Source organism: Ruditapes philippinarum, unplaced genomic scaffold (genome assembly GCF_026571515.1).
Source record: "Ruditapes philippinarum isolate M1 unplaced genomic scaffold, ASM2657151v2 ctg4797_1_1_1_1, whole genome shotgun sequence".
Classification (NCBI taxonomy): Eukaryota; Metazoa; Mollusca; class Bivalvia; order Venerida; family Veneridae; genus Ruditapes; species Ruditapes philippinarum.
This window is the reverse complement of record NW_026852106.1, coordinates 55,641-65,381: the sequence shown is the minus strand read 5'-3', so window position 1 is coordinate 65,381 and position 9,741 is coordinate 55,641. Positions and strand designations below refer to the sequence as shown.

At 32.8% G+C, this 9,741-nt stretch overlaps 1 long non-coding RNA gene across 1 annotated transcript; it reads right to left on the bottom strand.

Annotated features, from left to right (window-relative positions):
- Positions 1–4,796: 4,796 nt before the first annotated feature.
- Positions 4,797–8,174, bottom strand: LOC132749345 (uncharacterized). The gene is made up of 3 exons (XR_009628400.1): positions 7,986–8,174; positions 7,434–7,574; positions 4,797–6,067 (listed from the first exon to the last, which is right to left on the bottom strand). It is a non-coding gene; the product is annotated as an uncharacterized LOC132749345 (long non-coding RNA).
- Between the last annotated feature and the right edge of the window lie 1,567 nt (positions 8,175–9,741).

Below are 9,741 nucleotides of genomic sequence, written 5' to 3'. Positions count from 1 at the left end.
ATATAGGCCCCCCCACCCCCCCCCAAACGTTGCAGGGCCAATTTAACCAAAGGGCTTTTATTTGCACAAACTTGGTAGACACCCATAAGAAGATGTTTCATGCTTAACATCTAAGCTCTAGCTCATTGGGCTATTTAAAAGAAGATTTTTTTTAAGTTTTTACTATGACACCCCTGGGGCCGGGCCAGTTATGACCCCAGGGTTTTTATTTGAACAAACTTTGTAGACACTTTCTAGAATATGTCTCATGCTTAATATCTAAACTCTAGCTATTTGGGTTTTTTCAAAGAAGATTTTAAGTTTTTGCTATACACATATAAGGAAAATCAATGACCCCGGGGCGGGGCCAATTTTGACCCCAGGTCTTTTATTTGAACAAACTTTGTAGACACTCACTAAAAGATGTTTCATGCTTAATATCTTAACTCTAGCTATTTGGGTTTTTTCAAAAAAGATTTTTTAAGTTTTTGCTATACACATATAAGGAAAATCAATGACCCCCGGGGCGGGCCAATTTTGACCCCAGGGCTTTCATTTGAACAAACTTGGTAGACACCTATTAGAACATGTTTGATGCTAAATATCTTAACCATAGCTCTTTGAGTTCTTTAAAAGAAGATTTTTTAAGTTTTTACTATATGCATATATAGGGAAAATCAATGACCCCCCGGGGCGGGGTCAATTTTGACCCAAGGGCTTTTATTTGAACAAACTTGGTAGACACTTATTAGAACATGTTTAATGCTAAATATCTTAGCTCTAACTCTTTTTGTTCTTTAAAAGAAGATTTTTTAAGTTTTTACTATATGCATATAGGGAAAATCAATGACCCCCTGGGGCGGGGCCAATTTTGACCCCAGGGCTTTTCTTTGAACAAACTTGGTAGACACCTATTAGAACATGTTTGATGCTCAATATCTTAGCCATAGCTCTTTGAGTTCTTTAAAAGAAGATTTTTTAAGTTTTTACTATATGCATATAGGGAAAATCAATGACCCCCCGGGCAGGGCCAATTTTGACCCCAGGGCTTTTATTTGAACAAACTTGGTAGACACTCACTAGAAGATGTTTCATGCCAAATATCTAAGCTCTAGCTCTTATGGTTTTTTTAAAGAAGATATTTAAAGTTTTTTCTTTCGGTTGCCATGGCAACCAGAGTTCTGCATGGAATTAAATTCTTTGAACAATTTTTAAAGGTGACCACCAAAGGAACATTCCTGTGAAGTTTGGATGAAATTGGCCTTGTGGTTTATGAGGAGATGTCATTTAAAGTAAAAGTTTACGGACGACGGACGACGGACGAAAAGCGATCACAAAAGCTCACCCTGTCACTTTGTGACAGGTGAGCTAAAAATAAACATACTACTTTACTGGTCTGCAAAATATACTCGTGTTGTGTGAACATGTAGTAAACTTATTAAAAAATACCTGAATTTCTTTGTATAACATCAGATCCCTATACATCCACTCTGAAGAAAACTGTTTAGTAAACAAAAAACTTCTTAACATGGAATAAAACAATCAAAGGAATAATAACATAAACTTTTTGAACAATAACTACTAAAACACTTCACCTACACATTAATAGCAGTTACTACATCATTAGTGTCCAACTTTGTAATCCAATGAAAACGCTGTATTTCTTAAAAATTATGTGTTATCGCTCCCGTCAAAGATTCAAATTTTTGAAGAAAAGCACGGATGAACATTAACATATATATAGCAGTTACTATGACTTAAAGAGACTTGCATACAAATTTTGACTGTTGAATTTATATGAACATATTTAAAGTATTGACGACAGTTAATTTGCTGTTTTATACTGGATACTGGTACAGCCTTTCCCATACAATTGCCATTCTATTAAATATGATTCCTACATGAATAACTTTTAAGAAAATAAAAATAACAGAATAGGTTAACAGAAATACCCAAACTGATATGCTAGATTGCTCTGCATCAAAGTTTAAATGTCTTCATCTTGGGTATCGACGTCCATGTGTAGGTTTGTCGAAGGTTCAGGGTCAGGATGTAGTTTTGTGATTTGGCCATCCTTGAATCTTGAATAGACTAACATCAATTACATTGGTCTAAACAGATTTCATGAAATTCCATTAATTTCTTTTAACATAACTACTTGGATTAAAAATGTGGTTAGTTTAAATACCTTCTGTAATTCATGTTCAAGGTATAGAAATAAAAGAAAAATTAATATCTGAAATAAGCAGCCGTCCAGTTAGCACAATAGGTAGAGTGTTGGACTGTGAATCAAGTGACCTGGGTTCGATTACAGGACGTTGCAGGTCAATTTCGTTGTAATTGATCATGAAGTCCTTTCTACGGTCATTCCACGGCACTGTACCTCTGCTCTGGCATGTACAGAAGTTTCAGTTCCTTGCAAAAGTGAAAGCAACTAGTACTGGTAAACTGCTTGATAGTCTGCTCAGGAATGATGCGGTGGTTGTGGTGCTCTGGTGAATTCAATGTAGCTTACTGCCGTGATCCGGAGTGAAAACTACCAACACCAACACCATCTGAAATCAGTAGCACAGCTTAGTAAGATATCAATTTTGATGATTTAAATCAATTATTTTTGTTTTAATAATTTGTCTGTATCTAGTAAGATGTACTTATAAATTAATGTAATTATTACGTATTGTACTGGAAAGTACTGCTGAATTCAAATTTTCTCTTGCAACCTGCAGCCAACACAGTGCTTGATAAAATGATATCAGAGTAATATAATTATATAGGACATATTTCGCATGAATTTGCTACTGTAATGGGTTTAAAAATATGAGCAAAATCATAACAAATCCCAAGCATTGAAGACATTTAGGAATTCATAATATGTTCCAATTCTCAGACCCCTTACTAAATAATTTGAGTGGTCAAGCGTTATTGTACCAGCAAAACTAATCAAGTATTGGCTCTGACATTTCTCTTAAAAATAAAATGAAAAACATGACTACAATCCCTTCAGTAACAAATTGACGAAGGTATCTTCTGAGAGACCTCATGAGCAGCCAAGACTAGTATAAACCCATATTCAGCAGCTGATGACCAACATAGTGTTAGAATTTTGCACATTTGCTACAGATACCTATATAAACTGTAAAATATTTAATTCATATAGGGATTATATAAACTGAACATAACTGGACATAGTATTTGTCAATATTTGAACATAACTAACAGTTTTGCAAAATTTTATCATTATTTTTGTCATTGCAATGAGACTTAAATAAAGTAAAACTTCATTTTATATACCTTAAAAAATATCGATATAATATTCTTTAACTGGTTTGTTATTGCGAATACTAAAATATTATTTTTTTCCGTTTGAGTGAGATATGGAATATATTTTCACTAAACAAATAAATTTCCATATATTTTCACAAGCTGGAATTGTGAATGAAATATATATCACTTCATCATGTTCAGTGAAAATATATTCCATATTTCGTCTTCAAAAAAAGGTTTTGCCAAAAAACACATACTTGGGTAAGCAGTTTTTTAAATTGTACCCGGGAGTAAAAATGGTTATTTTAAAAGGGAAAGTGACTCGCTTTAAATTTAAACAACAAAAAAATTTTTAAAAAACCTCTTTTAAAATGTCCGAAAAAAACATGACCAGATAATTTCCGATAATGAAATGAAAAGCTGCAGCTACTGACTGTAACAGATTCAAGCTAAAAGCATGGTTAAAAAAGTGTATCTTTGGGGAGCTTTAAACATTCTTCACACCAACATCAACCATGTATTCTCTATATTCACAGTAACAAAACAGCTATTACTTTATATATTTATCACAATATTCCAAGTCATTTTTAGTACATTATTGCAGGTCCAATGTACATGTAAATATAAAGCACAGTGTCTAAATGAGAAATATCTTATTTCAAATTGAATGGCGAGTCAGTTCTTTTATCTTTCAGAATAGTAGTTACAGCTGCACATGGTAAACAAACAAACCTTAAACTTAATAAAATAACAAAGTGAGAAACTAATACAACAACAATCTAGAAGTTTAAAATTGTCATACCTGACAAAACAGGAATAACCAAATTGAACAGTTAAGTATATTATAATGATTAAATTGATATTTCCAAAAGAATAAGACAATTGTTAACAACAAAACGTTTAAATCCAAACTGGGATTTGAACCCAGGCCTTCTGTTACAAAGTAACAGCTGTTCTACCATTAAACTATCTGGATGCAAATTTGTTGCTTGCTGTAACAATCCACATTATTTTTTTTTAAATACTCTTCAACCAGTAACTCTCTAACATTGAAAGTATTAACTGTGTAAAGAGTTTCTTTTTTAGGTTAATGACAAGTCACTTGTGTGTAAAGTTACAATGTACATTATTGGAACATGAAATGTAATGGAGAGTCATTTGCACATATGAAAATTTCTTAAACAAACAACAGTCTAGTATTTTTCATAATGAATGCATAATACAGCAAAATTACTTTATTCTATTGATAAAAACATTCTTCGCAGATTATATGGCCCTTTATAAAGAGAATAATGTGCTATTTTCTTTTGACATCAATTTTATCAATTGATGTTAATATGGGCTGGAAACACCCATTGCTTTTCACAGAGAAAAAAATATTTCCGAAAACAATTGGGATTCACAATAATTTTGACAAGCAAAATGTTTTATAAATTGTAACAAGAGCTGTCATCCAAGTAACGAATGCCCCCGATAAGGTTTCTTAAGCATGCAGGTATTATGAAAAGAAAACAGAATGAAAGTAACTAATTGCTTAATATTGATCTTAATCTCTAATTGTGAAATATAAGTGTGACCTTGACCTTGTTTCCTGGACAAGACAGAATGAGATAGAAATTTGTGCAAAGTTATTTCAAAATCCCTCACTGCATGACAAAGTTACAGTCTGGACATGATTGTTGTGTAAGTGGGGACACACAGACAAACAGACAGACATGAGCCTTAGCCGTGACACATTGTCTTGATGTGGTAGACATTTGTGCCATTTTATTTTAAAATGTTTCCATGCGCGACAAAGTTACTGTACAGACACGAGTTACTTCACACTCTTCTCGAAAGAATGAGTAATGTCAAACTATAAGTGTGACCTTGACCTTGAAGGTAGGGTCATGGGTTTTAAGATGTCGTCCCTATGTGGTAGACATATATGCCTAGTTATATTAAAATCCTTCAATGCATGACAAAGTTACAGTTCAGACACGATTGTGTGTACCTATAAACTCTAATTGTGATAAAATGAAACAAAACAAAATGGTAGAATGACCTTGACCTTTGAGATAGGGACATGGTTATTGGATGCGACACATCATCTTGATGTGGTAGACATTTATGCCAAGTTATTCTAAAATCCTTCAATGCACGACAAAGTTATAGTCCGGACACAAATGTGTGTACCTGTAAACTCTAATTGTGATAAAGTGAAACACCAGTGTTAGTGTGACCTTGACCTTCGAGGTGGGTACGTGATTACTGAACGCGACACATCGTCTTCTGGTGGTTAACATATGTGCCAAGTTATTTCAAAATCCCTCAATGTATGACAAAGTTACAGTCCTGACACGAATGAAATGGGGACGGACAGACGGTGCGATTTTAATATGCCGCCCTTTTGGGGCATAAAATCTGCTATGTTGCAGCATGTATTATTTAACTTGTGCAACAAAGTCTTTATAGTTCTAGGTAAACATCTTGTACAAAAAACTTTCTTGTTCACTGTTTTGAAAGACTTTTTGCCAGTGCTTTCAGGATAGATTTTTTCACTAGCAATAACAATCATCTGCCTATTGCTCTCCTCTGGAGCCTCCATACGCCATACTGGCCTGTTCAGTATATGAACAAGAAACCACACTGGTAGTTCGCCACTCCTCTTCCTTATAGATGTCTCTACAACTCCACTATCTGATGGTTAGGGTGATGCTGTCAGTGACCTTGCTGGGGTTGGAGGTGATGCTGGTCTTTAATGACGGCTACGGCGTTCTTACCCGCAATGAAGTTGGTTGCAGTGGTGGCTTACTTTTGCTTACTTACACTGTCTGCTTTGTTTCTATTTAAAGATAAATACTTATAGTCTAACAATTGCAGTTTTACCACAACATATAAATGACTTATCACAAATGCTTTACAATAAATAAATTATATCCCAAATTAAATTAAATGCTTTAGTTTTTATTACACTGTCTTTTCTATTTTCAATTTCCAGCACTTTTTTTTTTACTTCATAACAAAAATCCGTTGTTCCTTGAAGTAACCAATTCCTAAGAAATGTAATTCAATTGATGGAACCTTACTCCGGTCTTTTATTTTTATATTCATAGATTTAACCACAAACATTGACATGTGCTTTTTTTGTTATCAAGTATGTTGTGGTGAAATTTTTATTGTATCAACTTATCTGATAATTAGTATTAGACAGGTCAGGGATCTATTCATTTTCCTTTAATGAGTGGGGGAGGAAAGACAATCCATATATAGAGATATTGGATGAGTGTAGGTTTAATACTAAATTTATTGAACGAGTTGAATAAAATCATATTATGGGAGCCTCTGGCGGGTATAATATTGTTTTATTTAACGAGTTCAATAAATTGAGTATTGAATCTCAACGAATATAATATTCTATTTATATCATGTATGTAAAATAAGAACAGTAAACTGTTAAAATGAGTCATTTTTCATCGACGCGCCTATAGTCTCAGTCTAATGCAAACATAAGCGCGCTTCAACGCTATGTTTATATATAGCGCAAATGACGTCACTCCAAAGTGTTATAACACTAGTGTAATATCATTTTAATTAAATCATAAAATGGCTTTATTCACTCCTGTGCCGCGGTTTATGTGATAAAAACATTTGCTGATATTTACTTTACCTTATGAAATGAAAGAAGTATTTATATTACACATCTGGCAATATCATGGAAACTGCAAGACATGTGAATGAAACCACTAAGGGAAAATATGATAAATAAATGTGATATACCACACTAGGTGCCTTAATGCTGCTGTTAATTATAAAATGATAGGTACCAGATCATAGAGTAACAACACCTCTAAATGTAATTTAATATGTATTCTTTTCCAAGATAATTAGTAATTTTCCTAAAATTTACCCCAAGTATAGGTAAGAGTGCATATTGGGTGTTCTTCGTAAATAAGAAAGCTAAAAAGGAGCGGAGCTTGCGAAGCAACTGTAGCTTTCTCATTTACGAAGAACATCCAATATGCGCTCTAACCGGCTTGGTGCTCCGCCCACTTGCGTTTTATAATATAAAACGTCCAGTTTATATAAAATCTGTTCTATTAAGATTTGTAACCTGAAAATTTAAAAAATCCTCGTCGGTGATTGGCTTAAAAATATTGGTGAGCACTAAGATAAGAGTTGTAAATAGTAGTGGTCAATAGAAAGCTCACCTCCAACATTTTCTGCAGAGCCAATCACTCTTACAGGTCTTACTGCAGTCACTTGCTAAAACCTCATTCATGGTATCAAAGTATTGCCAAGATTGACGTCCACGCCCACTTTTACGGTTAACATCAGTTATAACCTTGTGCCTGTACAAAAGATAATTGAAAAACGATGCTCTTTGCAGATACTTTGGAAAACAATTTTATCAAGTACATAACAGTTCTGTATGGCAGATATAATGTATTCAAGGTTTCTCATAAAATAATATGCCAAATATGAGATAATGAATCAGTCACTTCAACAAAGTTTTATAGATTTCATTTTTAATAATAGTTTATTTAATCCAAGGGCAAGGAAAACTCTAAGACATTGATTTAAGTAGCCATGTCTCTCTCAATAGAGTTTCCAGACAGCCTGAGGGATAAGAATTCTGTCATTTCTGGAAAATTTGATTACTATTTGGGAATGCCAATTGGAATCTCTCCATTGAGATGCAACATACATAAATTTATTGAACAGCTAAAGCTGATATTCATATAGTACAAATAACAACATACTTGTGTTTCAAGGCACGCCACTTGCTGTCACAGTGGTGCAGCTGAAAATGATGTGTTTTTTTGGCTATACCAGCTGCAATGTTAATCCAAAATCCTTTCGTTTGTAAATACTATTGCTGAACTTACTTTTATGCTCAGCATACAAACTAATTAGGAGCAGGACAGCCTCATGACTCCACACAACAGTACCTATATACAAAAATATATATACTTATGGGCTATTTTCAAAATAATGGCTAGTAGAGGTTTTCTTTAAATAAAAGAAGTATTCAACAGTGATTTATAACTGTTTTTTTCTCCAAACATGTTAAGCTATGTTATTAAGAAGTGTGTGAAGTTTTGTGGACTTTGCTTCAGATATAAAAAAGTTATGCTGAAAAAACAGGCCAAAAATGTCAGGAGTGTAACAAAATAGCGTGACACTTTGCAAAATTTGCCATTTTCAAAACACTTCTAAGAAAAACATTGACAATGCTTATAATTATAACTGTTTTTAAGATAAAGTAAAATATATGTCCTTCAAGTAAGTATATAACTTTATAATGAATTACTTATCAGAACATAAGAAATAAGTTTTTTTATAAATAAGGGGCTAAAATATTTTTCACTTATTTTTTAAAAAAAAAATCTGTTTTGGTGTACACTTTTAATAGCGCTTATAAAATTTTCAGTTTTTGATATTCAAAATTATGATATATATCACATAACAACAGATAGGTAAAATACTTTTGATAAATTACTACTATTTAAAATACAGTTTTCTCATAAATGTTTGGATTTATTAAAAAAAAATAGAATAAACTATCTTAAAACATATCTTTATAAGATCTTCTTTTTGACAGGTTTTGCAGGTAGATGGGGATGTTCAGCTTAGATTCTTAGAGATTCTCGGGGGATCTACACATGGCCCAAGGCAGACGACATATCATGGCAGTCTCCAGATGACATATTACGAAAATTATCACATCTTACATTATTGGTTAAAAATCATGTTTGATATTACAGAACTTGAATTGTCGGAAAAACAGCTAACAGCTTGAGATGCACTTTCTGTCAGGAGTGTCAGGAGTGTAACAGTATATGGAACCTATTTGTAACACATTTTATCATGTTTATTATACAATCTAGTCATAAGACCAATTTCAGGAGATCATATTTGAACTGTTTCAGTGTTATATTGTTTATTATGACAGACACTAATTTTTTCTTCATGTTGTGAGCCACTAGTATACATAATCATTTGTGATGGTACGGATTTGGGTGACTATTAAAAGTATGTCTAAAATTGGAGACATCTTTTTCAAATTTGTTCAGGAATGTTTAAATGTCCATTAGTTACAATATTTAAACAGTTTAGTTAATTGATATTGTTCATTTGTTTTCAGAATCTTGTTAATGATAAGCAGCTATACATGTCAGGAGTGTAACAATTTGTTACAAAAATGCTCATGTTTTCATGCTGATCCTGTGAAATAAAATCATTATTTCTGCCATCATTTATTTTACTGTGTTGCTTGTTACTGTCCAAAGTCCAAGAATAGATCTATGTTTATAATAATGATGAACCATTTTATCAGCAAATAAAACTTTCATTTTGTAAATTTGAATTTCAATGGGGGAAAATGCAAAGAAAATCCAATTTGAAAAATATTGTATATTTATCGAGCTCTTTAACACTTTTTTTTAGTATGACAACATTACAGCTATGAAAAATAGGCTTTGAAGCTATGCTTATTTTTTTTTTTTGCAAAATAAT